Source organism: Macaca fascicularis, chromosome 20 (assembly GCF_037993035.2).
Source record: "Macaca fascicularis isolate 582-1 chromosome 20, T2T-MFA8v1.1".
NCBI lineage: Eukaryota > Metazoa > Chordata > Mammalia > Primates > Cercopithecidae > Macaca > Macaca fascicularis.
In genome coordinates, this window is record NC_088394.1 from 47162326 (window position 1) to 47178965 (window position 16640).

At 37.0% G+C, this 16640-nt stretch overlaps 1 long non-coding RNA gene across 1 annotated transcript; it reads left to right on the forward strand.

Annotated features, from left to right (window-relative positions):
* Positions 1-1704: 1704 nt before the first annotated feature.
* Positions 1705-15299, forward strand: LOC123570527 (uncharacterized). Its single transcript, XR_006694784.2, has 3 exons — positions 1705-1820; positions 8795-8910; positions 9960-15299. It is a non-coding gene; the product is annotated as an uncharacterized lncRNA (long non-coding RNA).
* The last annotated feature ends 1341 nt before the right edge of the window (positions 15300-16640 follow it).

The window sequence follows — 16640 nt, forward strand, 5'->3', positions numbered from 1 at the left end:
TTCAAGATGCAGATCACACAGTATAGTGCAGTAAGTGTCCTGCTGAAGTTTTGCACAGGTTCTCATGGGAACATGACTGAGAGAAGCTGAAAACTAACGAGAGAATCAAAGACAGCTATACAGAAAATCTGACACCTTTGTTAAGTCTTGGAGCACAAGAAGTAGCAGTCCCCTAATTTTGTTCTTCTTTTTCAGAATTGACTCTTTGAGTTCCTTGCCTTTCCATATACATTTTAGAGTTAGCGTACTGATATCTACAAAAGCACAAATAACCCACTTTTCCTGTGAGGTACATAGTAATGTTCACTGTTTCATTCTTGGTTTTAGTAATTTGAGTCTTTTCTCTGATTTTTCTTGGTCAGTCTAGCTAAAGGTTTGTCAGTTTTGTTGATCTTTTCAAAGACCTGACACTTGATTTCATTGATTTTCTCTATTTCTTTTCTAGTATTTATTTCATTTATTTCCACTTTAATCTTTATTATTTCCTCCCTTCTCCTTGCTTTGGGCTTAATTTGCTTTTCTTTTTCTAGTTTCTAAAGATGGACATTTAGGTTGCTGATTTTAGATCTCTCTTCTTTTTTAAAGGCATTGACAACTACAGATTTCCCTCTAAGCACTGTTTTACCTGCATCCTATAAATTTTGGCATGTTGTGTTTTCATTTTCGTTCATCTCAAAGTATTTTCAGATTTCTCCTGTGGTTTGTTCATTTGATCCATTGTTTAGGTAGGAGAAAGTTGTTTAATTTCCACATATTTATTAACTTTTCGAATGTATTTTGTTATGAATTTCTAACATCATTTCATCATGGTCAAATAACATACTTTGTATAATTTCAACCTTGTAAAGTGTATTGAGACTTGTTTTATGACCCAACATGTGGTCTATCTTGGAGAAAGTTCCACATGCATTTGAGAAGAACGTGTATTCTGTTGCTTTGGGCAGAGTATTCTATAGATGTCTGTTGGGTCTAGTAGTTTATAGTACTGTTCAAGTCCTCTATTCCTTGTTGATCTTCTATCTAATTGTTCTGTCCACTGTATACAATGAAGTATTTAAGCTCTCATAATTATTGTTGGATTGTCTATTTTTACTTTAACTCTGTCAGTTATTGCTTCATAAAGTTTGAGGCTCTGTTGTTAGGTGCCTGTATGTTTATAGCTGTTATGTCTTCTTGTTGGATTTGGCTTTTTTATTGTTTCAACATGTTCTGTGTGCCTAGATACTGCATTTTTTGAATCTGTGCATGATGTTATCATTGGAAATTTTATCCTAATGCCCAAGTACTGTTCACTATCCTCATCATTAACAACTTACTATATTGTTTTTTGAACCAATCGTTTAAAGGCGTGTGCACAACATTTAAAGCTTGCCCTTGTGAATTCATACCCCCAGGAAGAATGACTAAATCTGTTTTAAATGTCTTTGTCCTCTTTCTTTACTGATTGTGTCAGGTGACGTTTCTTAGCATTCCAAACCAGCTGGCTGAAGTTATTTTAGGCTAACTTGTTTTCCTGAAATAGTACTGTTTGCTCAAAATAAAGTATTTGAGAAAGCCTTTTACAACATGAAAGACCTCAAGCAGATTCAAATATAACCCATCTCCCTCTCATTCAAGAATTAATTTTAGGAAAAAAAGCTTGCCTAATATTCAAGTGTGCAGTCTCCAGCTGTATTTGCTGTTTGTTTTTATTCTACTTCATATAGAGGTTCAGCTGATCACACACCATGCTGTATCTACTCCTCCTCCTCTGGTTTTCTGATGCTTTGAAAGTCACCTCCGACCCCTGAGGCACTGGAGCTTCCCAGTGCAAAGTCCTGGTGAGTAGCATGTGGGTTCCAGCAAGACATGCAGTTGATGTCTAAGCCTCAGGAGGATGTCGGCTGGGCCTCCTGATCAACACTCCATCCAAACTTTGTCAGATAACTAACAGGCTTGGTCAGTTAAGCAGGAGGCTTGCGAAGCAACAGAAGCATAGCCCTGTTCTCCATAAAGATTAATTATCTTCAGGACACCAAAGAGGTGCGGGTCATTCAAGGACAGAATCACCATTCCTGGCCCCATTGCTCCTTGGCTCTGGGCCACTGGGTCTGAACCCTTTGAAAGGCATTTTCAGAGCCATGTGTTTAGGAGAAAAGCCCATCTGTACACTCAAACTCACACACACACACACTCACACTCACATAGTGGTTGGTGTTCTTCATGGAGTCCTAGAATCTCAAGGCTGGCAGGGCCAAGACATTCTCTCAGTACATAACCAATGGCTCCTTCTGTTGCATTCACATGGAAATGTGGCTAGGGCCAAAGATACAGGCTTATTTTTCAATGTGTGTATCCAAACGTGACTGAGAAATGCACATTTTGAAAAACCAGACCATCTGGCTTTAAAATACATATTGAAAGTAAGAGTGCCAGTGAGGTTGTCAACTACACACTGTGTTCAGGACTTCTGATTTACTGACTCCCGCTTGTCCTGATTTTGCATCTCTCCTGCTTTCAATCATCATTCTCCCTCTTTAGGAGAGCAACAGGCAGAAATGAACACATTTTGCCTGAATTAAAATAACAAAACCAAAACCAAAAACCAGACTCAAAGAGACTTTGTACCTGTGAATTAGAGCCTGGGAGTTAAAAGAGGAGGTAAGCTTAGCTTGTGTAATCCCAAGAGATAAAACAGGCTAATGGAAATCACTTAAATTCAGACCTCTGTTAGAACTTTCTATTGGCAAAAGTGTCTGATAAAATAATGGATTGCTTTGGGAAGTAGTAAGCTGCCTGTTTCTGGAAACACTGAAATATGACCTCGACAATCATTCATTAATCCATTATTTAGCAAATATATCTATCTGGAGCCCTACTGTTCTAGACTTTGTTATAGGAGCTGGGGATATACCTGTGAACAAGTTAGGCATGGGCCCCAATCTTGTGGAGTTTCCATTTTAGTGGGGTTGAGGATGCACATGATAAACAAGGAAACCAAAATATTTCCAAATCGTGGATTGTGATAAATGCTGTGAGGACATAGACAGGCTGCTCTGGTAGGGGGTAAAAGGCAGCCCAGCTTCTTCCATTTGCAGGATGGTTTAGATGGGAATTGAGCATCCCCTTGGATGTTTGTTTCCCAATGATTCTGAGAAAGTGAGTCTATGACTCAGTGTGGGAACTTCTTAATGATATTGACACCCAGGAATTCAAGATAACCAGGAAATTTGGGATTTAGTTACTTGGAAGGTTGATGAAGTGCAATAGTCGACTCTCTATACAAAGGAGCCAGCTCCTGGAAAACAGCAGGATTCTTGTTTACTTTTAGTTTTCAGTCCAGGTTGGACTTCACTGTTTTTTGGCCAAAGGTCATCATATTGGTTTTTAGCAGAAAGAGTCAGATTCAAAGAACCAGCCTGATATCTGGATTTCTTCTAAAAATCTCCTTTCAAGAATTGGCCCAGATGCAGGCCTTTTTGGTTCCACCATCTACACCTGGTATTGGAGGGGCGGGGGTGAGGATGGTGTTCATCCTACACTAATCTTTGCTTAGTCTGAAGTTTCTGTTTTTGTTTTCTTTGGGTTAACATTTAAAATGAGGATTAAAAACAAAATAAAACAAAACATATTTCCGGTATTCCTTGGAAAAGCTGAAGATCTTTCCATAAATGTTCTCAAAATGTGGTAACATCACCTGCAGAGATACAGTCACAGCCTCCTTTAGATATAGTTATAGGCTCTTCAGTTCACCATAGTGTCTATGCAGCCCAATTCATTCATTTCTGTGACCTGCTTGGCCATGGAAGGTGTTTGAGTTTTTGACTACTATTCTGTGAATTTCAAGGCCTGGAAAGTGGGAATGTTGCTTAATGATCAATCCTTTCTGATTCAGTCATCTTGTCAATTCAAAAAGAAAGGGTGCTGTCAAAACTTAAATTTTCAGAGCTGAAAAGGCTGTTAAGGAACCGCTTTCCACTCCAAGTCCAAATCTCTGTTGTGTTCATGGAGAAACTGAAGCCCAAAGAAGAAGACACTTAGCCATGGGTACAAACTGAGTTGGTGACATCACTGTCACTAATCAGGGCATTGTCCATATACAGAAATTCCATAGTAACCATTACACTGAATTGAATCTAAAGCAACTTAAGAACAGATTTCCATACCTTGCATGATTTTTTTCTTTTCCTTCTTAAAGGCATTGGAAATAAAGAAAGAAAAAGAAGGAAATTCTGTGTTTATTGTCAAGCGCATCTCAATTTTTATTAGCAGCCTGAAAAAAATCTTACAGATAAAAATATCTGAATGTTTCACTCTAATCATTATCTTATCAATCTGCGCTTATCATTTAATCTGAAAACCCAAGAACAATCTTAATCCCTTCTGCAGAGGTCTCAGGGGTGCTGAAGTTGATAAGGACATTAAAGTCTCTTCATGTATTGCTAGGCGCTGGAAAGGAAGAGACTCTCAATACCAATGTAAATGTCCTTTGCATACAGAGGGTCCCGTAGACTTGGGTTCTCATCCTTCATCTTTCCAGGTTTTCAACTAAGATAAGGGAGATGGCTTTCAGAGGTTCCCGAAGGCTCGCTGGTGAAGAGTGAGTTGCTAGGGGAACAAAGTGTGATTCCAGGAGGCTGGGTAATGCTGAGTCACATTAATAATAATAACAACAATAATTTTTAAAAAGCAGCTACATTTGTTGAGCTTTTACCAAGTGTCAAGAACTATTCTCAGTGAGTTCCATTTATTATGCCATTTAGTTCTTCCAACAACCCTGTGAAATATGTACTATTACTATTTCCACTTGACAGATGAGGAAACTGAGGTGCTGAGAGGCTAAGGGACTTGTCCAGGGCCTCACAACTAGATGTGTTAAAGCTGGGATGTGGCTCCTGTCTCTGCAACCCAAATGTTTCACCACTTCTATTATTTCAAGACAATTCTAGAGGCAAAATGCACATTTCTAATATATTTCTCAATATATTATTTGGAATAGATGAAGCCTCTTAACTCCTCACTTTCTAGATTTATGTAGCTCAATACCCTAGTCACTAGCCACATGTGGCTGAATTTAAAATAATTAAAATTTTGTAAAATTAGCCATCTAGAACTCAATCACATGAATCACATTTCATGAGTTCAAAAGCCACATATAACTAGTGTCTACCTTATTGGACACTGAAGACATAGAACATTTCCATCATCGCTAGAAGTTCTACTGGAAAACATTGTTACAGATGAAAAAAAATCAGGACTCAGGCAAAGGGACTTGTCCAAAGACATGCAGCGAGGTCCAGGATTTGAAAAATGCATAGCTCAGATGCCACGTTTTAGTCCTTTCCTTGGTCTTTTTTGCCTGCCTCCTGCTCATCTCTTTTTTGTCTCTGCAATTAGATTTTAAGTTTGTGAAGGACAGGTAGCATATTCTTCATTTCATTTGTGAACCACACTCCAGCTGCCCAAACCTACCCCCTTCCAGGGCAGAGCACACAGTAGGGCTTTCATCAACCCTCTTGCCTTTCCTTTCCCACTCCTCACTTTTAAAATGGCAGTGGGAGATCTGGCAAGTATCAAGCCTCAGGTTTTAAGTAAAACATGTTATTATAATTTATTTTTTTTTTGAGCTGGCATAGTTAATTGCATAAGGCAGAGAGATGTTTTTTATTTGAAGGCCTCTGAGGACTAATATGTTTGGTGACGGGAGCAGGGGAGGGGAGACCTGTACTGTTTACCTTTCTTGAGGTAAGATTGAGGGTAGCGTTCATGGAGAGCTGGGCCTTGAGGACCTGAGTGCTTGCTTGGTCTTGTAAGAACCTTAACCAGAGACATAGTTAAGTGTATGAACCCTGGAGACCCAAAGACCTGGGCTGCTGCTGCAGCTATAGCAGATAACAGCTGTGTAAGCCTGGACAATTTATGCAAACTTCTGAGCTTGCATTTTATCATTTATAAAGTGTGGTTTGATCGTGTAGTGTTAGGAAGCACCTTTGCAATAACCCATGTAAAATACCTGGTAGCCACAACTATTTTCATCACCTCATTTATTTATTACTTATTTATTATTGTCACTTTCACTAGACTGAAAACTCTTGAAGCACAGAGCCTATGTCCATCTTGTTCACTGTTGTACCTCAGGGTGCAATTCCCAGCCCCATGGTAGATAATAAATATGTGTTGAAGCAATGAAGGGATATCATAGTCTCAGAAAAGAAGTCTGTGTTGTAAAGAAACTTAAAGGATTGTGGTTTGATTTCCTGTTGGATGCATAAATTTTCATTACAAACACCTTTGTCAAGTGGTTGTCTGGGCACTGCTTTAACACCTCCAGTGACAGTGAGCTCACTACCTTATAAACCCTTTTCATCTTGGACCTCTCCATTGGGCTTAAGGGCAATCCCTCATGCCTGGCTGAGACAAGAACAGGAAGTGTCAACGCTTCTTAGGTGCACCGTGCTATGTTGATCAGTCACCCAAATCTCTTAGCCTTTGTAGAAACGGGGCTGCAACAAAATAAGTCTGTAGCCACTCTGTGGAGTTTCATGGATATCACTGGGGGTGGGGAGAGAAGTGAAAAAATGAACCTAGAGAATCTGGCTATAAAACACATTACCTGCATTTATGGTTCTTGTGCCCCAAGGCCTGGGATAAAGTGAAGAAGGAAAAACATTCCACTCTGGCTCTCAGTGACCCCTAAAAGAAACCCCCCATGGAGTCATTTAGGATAGTAATTTGAGTATAAACTCAAGCATACATTTCTAGCCTTCCCTCCATAAACTCAGGAGTCTCATGATGATCGGCACCAAATTGCTTGAAAATGTGCCCCAGACCCTTCCAGATGAGGGCTGGGCTCAAAGATATAAAAAGTTAAGGGCATGTTGCTATGGCATTAGCATTAAGGGAGTAGACACGAACCTCAAACTGTGCACAGAAAATATATTCTCTCCGTATGCCCTCTCCATGAAAAACCAAGCCAGCAAAGTCATTAAAATGTCAGACAAAGAGCCAGGTGGGAAAAATGCATGTTTAAAAGTAAACATGTAGCCTGTGATAATTGTGTCCCTTGAAAAGGTAAAGATGGGGGAAAGAAAGAAAAAAAAAAAACTTGGAATAAAAAGAAAGGCAGGGAGAATATGGGGCTGCACAGCTCCTTCCCCTTTACTCTTCATAATCTCAAGAAATGGCATCACCGTCCACTCAGTTGCTTTAGCAAAGCACCTAAAAGTCAGCATTCCCCTTTTTTTGTGATTAGCTCCCTGCACTGAATCAACTAGCAGATCCTAAGTCCAGACTTAGCTCCAAAACATTAGATTGAAACATATTAAGTTGACAAATTTATACCTTCTTTGACATACAAAAAATGTCAATTCCATATGATTCAACCTAATTAAATCTCAAATCAGCTCTTTTTTCAGTCTCTGCTGCCACCATCCTGGTTCAAGCCACCATCAATACTTGCTTGATCTATGTGGTAGTCTCATAATATGCCTCCCTGTTCTCACTTTTGACCTCTTTCAGCGCTGTATTCTAACCTTAGAAGGTAAAGTAGACCATGCCCATCTCCTGCTTAAAATATCTCAGTGTTCAATCTGATAAAAGACCTACATACCGAAAACTACAAAGCATCGCTGAAAGAAATTAATGATTTAAAGAATTGGAGAAATTGTGACTGTAATCCCAAGTTATCGGAAGGCTGAGCCCAGAGAATCACTTGAGCCTGGAAGGTCAAGTCATCAGTGAGCCACGATTGTAGTACTGCACTCCAACCTAGGCAACAGAGCAAGACCCTATCTCATAAAAAAAAATTGAAAAAAACAAGCAAGAAAAAAAGAAATGGAGAAATATACCACATTCATGAGTTAGAAGTCTAAATATTCTTTTCTTCAAGTTGATCTATAGATCTATAAATATAGATTTAATACAATCCCAATAAAAACTCTAGCAACCCTTTGTTTTGCAAAACTGACAAGTTGATTTTAAAAATTTACATGGAAATGCAAAGGGCCTAGAAAAGCCAAAACAACTTTGCAAAAGAACAAAGTGAAGAATTAACACTACTTGACTTCAAGCTTTCTTAGAAAGCTACAGTAATCAAGAAAGCATAATATTGATGTGAAGGTAGATAAATAGTTGAAGGCAATAGAATACAGAGCCCAGAAATAGACCCATAAATAAAAGAACAACTAAAAGAAAGATGTAAAGGCAATTCAGTGAAGAAAGTATAGTCTTATTAACAAATGGTGGTGAAACAACTGGACAGTTATATGCAAAAAACAGAGAAAATATTATTAAAATGAAGGAAATTATAAAAGAGAGCCAAATAGAAACTCGAAGCTGAAAAATAGAATAACTAAATTTAAAAAATTACTAGATGGCTTAACAGCAGGCTTGAGCAGGCTGAAGAAAGAATCAGTGAACTTGAAGATAGGACATTTGAAATTACTGAGTCTGAGAAGCAGAAAGAAATAATGAAGGTAGGTGAACAGAACTTAAGGGACTTATGGAGCACCATCAAGCACATCAACGTAGGCATTATGGGAGTCCTAAAAGTAGAAGAGAGAGAGGAAGGAACAAAGAGAGCTTATTTGAAAAAAATAATGACTGAACATTTTCCAAATTTGAGGAAATAAATGGACATACACAGTCAAAGGCTCAATGAATTCCAAGTAGAATAAACTCAAAGAGGTCCACACCTAGACACATAATCGAACTGTTGAAAAACAAAAATAAAGAGAGATTCTTGAAACAGCAAGAAAAAATTGATTTTCCATGTACAAGGGATTCTTAATAAAATTATTAACCTATTTCTCGGCAGAAAACTTGGAGGCCAGAAGGCAGTGAAATGATACACCTACAGTGCTGAAGAAAGATAAAAACCTCTTAACCAAGAATTGTACATCAAAATGGCAAAAATGTCCACCAAAAATGAGGGTAAGCTCCCCAACAGCACTTGGGTTTTCCTATTTAGAGGTGGTACTGAGAGACAGGACTAGGTGGATTTCCCAGGCCGACTAAGAATCCCTAAGCCTAGCTGGGAAGGTGACCGCTTCCAACTTTAAACATGGAACTTGCAACTTAGCTCACACCCGACCAATCAGATAGTAAAGAGAGCTCACTAAAATGCTAATTAGGCAAAAACAAGAGGTAAAGAAACAGCCAATCACCTGTTGCCTGAGAGCACAGCGGGAGGGACAATGATTGGGATATAAACCCAGGCATTCGAGCTGGCAACAGCTACCTTCTTTGGGTCCACCCCCTTTGTATGGGAGCTCTGTTTTCACTCTATTTCACTATATTAAATCTTGCAACTGCAAAAAAAAAAAAAAAAAAAAATGAGGGTCAAATTAAGACATTTCCGGATAAACAAAGGCTGACAGAAGTTATTACCAATAGGTCTGCCCTACATGAAATGCTAATGGAAGTCCTTCAGGTTGAAATGAAAAAATTCTAGATAATAACTAAAAGCCATATGAAAATAGAAAGATTTCTAGTAAGGGTAAATATATGGGCAAACAAAAATACAACTATTATTGTTATTTTGGTTCATAATTCTGCTTTTAATTTTTTATGGGATTTAAAAGACATACATAAAATAATTATAATTCTATGTTAATAAGTATACAATATATAAAGATGCAATTTATGACATCAATAACATAAAGTAAAGCAGTGACAGAACTGTAGAATTTTTGTATGTAATTGAAGCCAAGCTGGTGTTAACTCAAACTAGATTGTTATAATTTTAGGATGTTAAGGATAATCTCCATGATAACCACAAAGAAAGTATCTATAGAATATACCTAAAAAGAAATAAGAAGGGAATCAAAACGTGTTACTACAGAAAGTCGATTAACCACAAAGAAGATTCTAAAGAATGAAATGAGCTTCATCAACTGACTCCCACCCTACGCCTTGGCTCTCAGTTCCCAGTGGCTCATGCTGTATTTGGAGTTCATCCCAATCTCTCTCTTCAACTGCAGGAAGCCCAATCTCTCTCTTCAACTGCGAGACTCTACTGAAGTGGTGCCTGTATCTATGGTCCTGAAAAAAGTCTTCCTCCCTATGGAAAAAAAGAAAAAGAGAAAAAAGAAGAAAATAAATGAAAGACAAGTGGCTATAAGACATGGAGAAAGCAAATAACAAAGTGGCATAAAGTAAGCCCTTTCTTATCAGGAATTACCTTATCTTTTTTTTTTTTCTTTTTGAAAAGAGACAAGGTTTCACCATGTTGCTCAGGCTGGTCTCAAACTCCAGAGCTCAAGCAATCTGCCTACCTTGGCCTTCCAAACCTGTTGGCCTCCCAAACCTATAAACCTGTTGGGATTACAGGTGTGATCCACCACACCCAGCCTCAGTAATTACTTTAAATGTAAATGGATTAAACTCATAAATCAAAGGCATAGATTGGAAGAATGGATTAAAAAAAAGATCCAATTATATGCTGCTTACAAGAGACTCACTTTTGATCACAAATTAGACTGAAAGTGAAAGGATGGAAAAAGATACTTCATGTCCATAGCAACCAAAAATGAACTGAGGTGGTTATATTAATATCAGACAAAGTAGAAAAAGAATCAATGAAACCAAATTAGTTCTTTGAAAAAAACTAACAAAATTGACAAGTATTTTGCTAGATTGACTAAGGAGAAAAGAGAAAAGTTACTAAAATCAAAAATGAAACTAGAGGTATTACTATTGATTTTATAAAAATTAAAAATACTATAATTGTATGCCAAATGGGTTAACCTAGATAAAATGGACACATTCCAAATTCCTACAAAAACACAACCTACGAAGACTGAATCATGAATAAATGGAAAATCTGTATAGACCTACAGCTAATGAAGAGATTGAATTAAGAATAAAAAACCTCCCCTAAAAGAAAAGCCCTGACTTTGCAAATGACTTCAACTGGTGAATGTAAAAGACTTCAACTGCTGGCTTCTATCAAACATGTAAAGATGAATTTATACCATTCCTTTTCAAATTCTCCCAAAAATTTGAAGAGGAAGGACACCCACTAGCTCAGTCAACAAAGCCATCATTACACTGATAAAAATGAGGCCAGACCAAAAAAATTATAAGAAAACTACAGATCCATATCCTTTATGACTATTGATGCAAAAATATTCAACAAAAGACTAGCAAACACAATTCAACAGCATATTAAAAGAGATATATATCTATATCTATATCTATATATACACACACACCAATAAATGGGGTTTATTCCTGGAATTAAGAGGGGTTCAACATATGAAAATCCACTTATATAATATACCACATTAACAGAATGAAGAGAAATAAACCACACTATCATATTAATTGATACAGAAAAAGCATTTGACAAAATTAAGCACCCTTTCATGATAAAAACACTCAACAAACTACTCAACATAATAAAGGCCATATATGAAAAACCCACAGTTGACATTATACTCAATGGTGAAAAATGAAACACTTTTCTTGTAAATCAGGAACAAGACAAGGGTGCCCACTTTTACCACTTCTATTCAACATAGTACTGAAACTTCTAGCCAGGGCAATTAGGCAAGAAAAAGATAGAAAAGATACCCAAACTGGACAGGAATAAAATAATTTATTCCTATTTGTAGCTACCAGGATTTTATATGTAGAAAACAGAAAAAATCCATAAGAACTGTTAGCGTTAACAAATAAATTCAGCAAAATAGCAAAATACAAAGTGAACACAAATAATTAGCTGCATTTCTATAAACTAACATTGAATATCTGAAAAGAAATTCTGAAAACAATTCCATTTATAGTAGCATCAAAAACAATAAAATACAAAGGTATTAAATAAGGAGGTGAAAGACATAAAACCACAAAACATTGCTGAAAGAAGTTAAAACATAAATAAATAGAAATATAGCCCATGTTTATGAATTTTAAGACCTAATATTATTAAGCTGTCAATACTACCTAAAGCAATCTAGAGTTCCAGTGTAATCCCTACCAAAATTTCAATCTTGTTTTTTTTTTCAGAAATAGAAAAACCCATTCTAAAATTCATATGAAACCTGGAGGGATTCTGAACAATTAAAACAACCTTTAAAGAGAACAAAGCTGGAGAACTCCTATGTCCTGATTTCAAAACTTACTACAAAGCTTCAGTAATCAAAACAGTGTTGTAGTGGCATAAACACAGACATATAGACCAATGGAATAAAGCAGAGAGCCCAGAAATAGACCCTGGCTTGTATGATCAAGTGATTTCTGTCAAGGGTGCTAAGAAAAGTCAATGGGAAAAGGACTTTGTATTTTTAACAAATGGTGCTAGAAAAACTGGACATCCACATGCAAAAGAATGAAGTTGGAGTTTTCCTTTACATCATATACAAAAATTAACTCAAAATGTATCAAAGACCTAAATGTAAGAGCTAAAACTGTAAAACTATTAGAAGAAAATATGGGGAAAAGTCTTAAGAATATTGGGTTTGGCAATAACTTCTTTGATATAATACCAAAAGCACAGGCAACAAAATTAACAATAGATAATTTGGGCTTCATCAAAATTAAGACTTGTGCATCAAAGAACACTATCAACAGAATAAAAAGGCAACCCACAGAATCAGAGAAAACACTTTAAAATTATATATATATATAATAATATATATAATATATAATATATAATAATATGTATATATTCAATATCCAGTACATATAAAGAACTCCTATCAACAACAAAATAACACAGTTAAAAAGTGAGCAAAGAACTTGAATAGACATTTCTCCAGAGAAGATATACAAAGGCCAGTAAGCCCACAAGAAGATACTAGACATTACTAATCATTAGGGAAATGCAAATTGAAACCACAATTAGATCCCACCTGATACACTTTGGGATGGCTATTATAAAAAAAAATACACAGAAAATATCCAGTGTTAGGGAGGAAGTAGAGAAGTGAGACTTTCTCTGCATTGCTGGCAGGAATGTAAAATCCATCCACTGTGGAAAACATTACATTGGTTCCTAAAAATATTAAGCATAGAATTACCATATGATCCAGCAATTCCACTTCTGAGTATATGCCAAAAATAATTGAAAGCAGGGTCTGAAAGAGATATTTGTATAACCCTGTTCATAAAAACATTATTCACAATAGCCAAAGGAAAGAAATAACCCAAATGTCTATCATGGATGAGTGGATAAACAAAATGTGATATATACACACAACAAAATATTATTTAACCTTAAAAAGGAAGGAAATTCTGACATATACTGTAACATGGATGAACCTTGAATACATTAGGCTAAGTGAAATAAGCCAGTCACAAAGGATACATACCATACGATTCCACTTACTTGACTTACCGAGAGTAGTCAGATTCATGGACAGAAAGTAGATGGTGGTTGGTAAGGATGAAGAATGGGGAGTTGTTGTTTAATGGAAACAGTGTTTCAGGTTGGGGTGATGAAAAAATTCTAGAGATGGATAGTGGCGATGGTTGTATAATAATGTGAATATACTTATCACTGCATTGTACACTTAAAAAGGATTAAGATAGTAAGTCCTGTGTTATGTGTATTTTACCATAATTTTAAAAGCTAAACAATCTTACAAAGAAAAAAAATGCTTCAGTGGCTTCTCATCACACTAAGAATAAAATCCAGTTTTCTTACATGGACTGTGAGATCCTCCAGGATCTGGTCACTGCTGACCTTGCTGACCTCACCTGAAACCACTCCCTCTTTCATGCACTCTCCTTCAGCCACATTGGTTTTTTCTGTTCCCCCAACACATGAAGATTTTTCCTGCCTCAGAGTGTTTGCATTTGTTGTTTCCCCTGCCTGGAATACTCTTCTTCCAGACGACTCCATGGACATCTTCTTGTCTTTCAGGTGTCAATTCAAATATTATCTTATTTAAAAAAAAAAAAAAAAACTTACCTGATGTACTAACTTAAAAACCACACACCTCAAGTTACTTTACCTTTCTTTCTACAAGTATTTTTTCCCTGTTTCATCACAGAACCCCGTTTATTTTCTTTAAGAAATTTATCACAAACTTTTATCACAAATTAAAAAATTTTATCACAAATTAAAAAATTATCCTCCATTTTTGGTTAACTTCTATTCATGGTACATATATTGTGATGATTGTTATGTGCTGGTATTATTCTGAGTTCAGGATTACACCCATAAAATCAACAAAATAAAATCAATTAATTCAAAATAGATCAAAGACCTAAATGTAAGAGCTAAAACTGTAAAACTCTTAGAAGAAAATATGGTGGAAAGGCTTACGAATATTGGATTTAGCAGTAATTTATTTGATATGATGCCAGAAGCACAGACAACAAAATTAAAAATAGATAAATAGGACTTCATCAAAATTAAAACTTGTGCATCAAAGAACACTATCAACAGAATAAAAAGACAACCCACAGAATCAGAGAAAATACTTTCAAATAATATATGTATGTGATAAGGGATTAACATCCAATACATATAAAGAACTCCTGTCAACAACAAAATAACCCAGTTAAAAAGTGGGCAAAGAACTTGAATAGACATTTCTCCAGAGAAGATATACAAAGGCCAACAAATCCACAAAAAGATGCTAGACATTACTAATCATTAGGGAAATGCAAATCAAACCACAATGAAATCCCACCTGATACCCTTTGGTATCAGTGGAAGGATGGAAGGATACAGGAACACAGGATTAATTAACAAAAATGTATTATGTTTGATTGTGTTAAATACTAAGGATAAAAATAAAACAGGGCCAAAACAGAGTGTGTTGGGGGTGTAGGTTTGCAATTTGCTTGTTATCTGATCTCCTCTAAAATGCAAGCCCCTGAGGGCAGGAACTTTCTCTCTTGTTTACATCCATTTTCCCAGTGTGCAGGATGACTTTCTTAATATTTAAAAATGAATCTTGTGAAGACCAACGATGATTCAGCTAGAACAAGGGGATCGCAGCAGGGGCGCGCCTGGAGGAGAATTGCTTATAGAGGGTGATCTCAACTCCCCCATTCATCCAGGAAACTTTCGTCTAGCAGGTTCCAAGGGGGCTTTCTTTTCCTTTTTTTTAAAAAAAATTGTAAAAATACAAAACATAAAATGTATAATTTTAACCATTTTTAAGTGTAAAATTCAATGGTATTATGTTCACATTGCTGTGCAACTATCACCACTATCCATCTTTAGAACGTTTTCATCATCCCAAACTAAAACTCTGTACCCATTAAATACTCACTCTCCGCTCACCCTCTCCTTCAGCCCCAGTAACCATCATTCTACTTTCTGTCTGTGTCTTTGACTATTCTAGGTACCTCACATAAACGGCATCATGGAGTAGACATCCTTTTGTGTCTTGCTTATTTCACTTAGCGTAATGTTTTCAAGATCCACCCATATTGCAGCATATGTCCGAATTTCATTCCTTTTCAAGGCTGAATAACACATCATTGCATGTGTTATTCTCATAGTCAAGAGAGTTTCTTGACTATGTTAATATCCTTGGTCAGGTTTGTGAGCTATGAAGCTAGAAGAGCTAGAAGAGCTAGATTACACACTCCTTGAGGATGAAGATCATGCTTGCCTTATTCATTGCATGGCCCCAGTGGCCATCACTGGCATAGGGTAAGTGTCCAATATATTGAGAGAGAGACAATATAGAGTACCTGGATCTGCTGTTGACTTTCTAGGAATTGCCCACATCAGTACTGTGAGTCTAACCAGGAAGAAATGTACAGAAACAGACAGATGTTTACACAATGCTGGACAGACCAGCAAGACCTGGAACTGACCTAATAATTCATAAAGATGGGATTTCCCCTGGGCCAAATGTGTTGTGGGTATTAGAGTCAGATGACCTGAGTTCACACCCTCCTACGGTACTAGCTGCTGTTCACCTCTCTGAGCCTCAGTTTTCTTATCTTTAAAATAGGAATATAATATTAATATTATCTGTCTCACAAGGAAGATTAAAATAGATAATTTATTTAAGGTGCTTACTGCCTTCACTTTCCTGTAAGTGGGGGCTGCAGAAGGGGAGGTTTCCCTGATGCTATTTGACTCCATCATGGAGAGACATATTGGGTGACCCTGATAGATCCCAGTGTATTTTCATTCAGTCACCACTCCAAACAAGATAAAACTGGGATGGATCAATCAGTCTCTCTCATCATGAAGGCAAAAGGAACACCAGGGGTGGGATGAGAAAGAAAAGTGGATTCTTAGGCTACTGGCAGATGTCTATGAAATGCACATGGTGCTGAATTTTGCAGAACTTTTTTTTCTTACTATCTGTCCATTAAGAACTGTGTTATTCTTTCCTTGTCTTTCTCTTTCTCTAGCTTTTGCTCCAAGTTTAGGCTTCTTCTGTCCTTGCCTGTTCTGGGGTTCAGGTGAGGAAGTGTAACTGAGGCTGCCCCATGGTAGAGCCAAGGAGAACAGGATCAGGAAATACATCTGAGACATCATTGCAGACCTGGCCAGGCATGGACGCCCAGCCCGTGGAGTCGGGGACTAAACTAACTCGGAGCAGCTTCCCTAAGTCATGTTTACACTGTCACGCTGTGCAAATTGGAGAGTTTGTTTCCAGGAACATCTGGGAGGACCAGCTGGACACGTGTTTCCCTCCTCATTAATTTAGGCTCCTAATTAATCGTGCAAAACCCACACCAAA